Consider the following 1,141-nt stretch of genomic DNA (forward strand, 5'->3'; position numbering starts at 1 on the left):
CTATAAAAACTGATCTGTTACCCCCATTAAATGAGGCCTTGACAAGAAATCTGCCTGGCCTCCTCCTCTTCTTTCTCGTGCCCATTCTCTTTACAGGCTGGGTCCCCCTCGTCCCCCGAATAACCGTGTCCCGCAGGACGGGACAGGACAAAGGTGTAGTTCTTGCATCGTGACAATGCCCCAGCTCACACAGCACTGTCTGTGAGGGACTTTTTAGCCAGTAAACAAATAACTGTATTGGAATACCCTCCCTACTCACCTGATCTGGCCCCCCAATGCCCAGTGACTTTTTTCTTTACCTGAAGATAAAGGAATATTGAAAGGAAGACATTTTGATGACATTTAGGACATTAAGGATAATATGACAACAGCTTTGATGGCTATTCCAGAGATAGAGTTACAAAATTGCTTTTAAAGGAATATATTGGTTCTTATAATTGAGAAGTTCAAGGTATGGAACATTGGGAAAACAGCAAGGACACATAACTATGTGCATCTAGGTCAGCACTGAATGCAACTTTACCTGGACCAGTGGGAGTGAAATGGCAGGAATAGCAAGACATCCAGATCCTGGCGTTATGTAATCACGCAGAGGGAGAATGTGATAAGCATCTATAAAGGAAAGATTTTGCAAATCTCAGCTAGTATATGCCAGAACAAGTTTCTGGTTTGGTAAATTGAACACTGTGCAATTCTAGATAGCAGTTCAAAAGGGTTGAATTCCCAGCTCTGCTCCAGGGCAGCTACGTGGAGAACAGTGGATGAAACACTGAAGTTCAATGTCTTGGCACACAGTATTCTGTTCAAACAGAAAATATTTAAGGAAGAAAATGCTCCGGTACATTCAGGACTTTAAACTCTATGATAAATAAATGTTCCTGTCCATCTCGTGGTTCTACTGGCTCTGTGGTGACATCATTCTTGGGCAAGCTCTCTCCTTAATGAAGTCAAAATGGCCGTAGTAAGGCCTATTTTCTACTAGCACTGCTGTTGAGAGGAAGGTGAAAGGTCAAGATGTCTTTGCTCAGCCCCAATTGAGCACTCTGGCTCTACCCAGAAACACTATTTGCCTCCAAACAAGGCATTAACTTCAAGTCTTGAGCTGCTGTATCTTTTAATCCAGTAAAAATGTCCATTTTTA

The sequence above is a fragment of the Otolemur garnettii genome, unplaced genomic scaffold, assembly GCF_000181295.1.
Source record: "Otolemur garnettii isolate 467f Iridium unplaced genomic scaffold, OtoGar3 scaffold00043, whole genome shotgun sequence".
In the NCBI taxonomy this organism is placed as follows: Eukaryota; Metazoa; Chordata; class Mammalia; order Primates; family Galagidae; genus Otolemur; species Otolemur garnettii.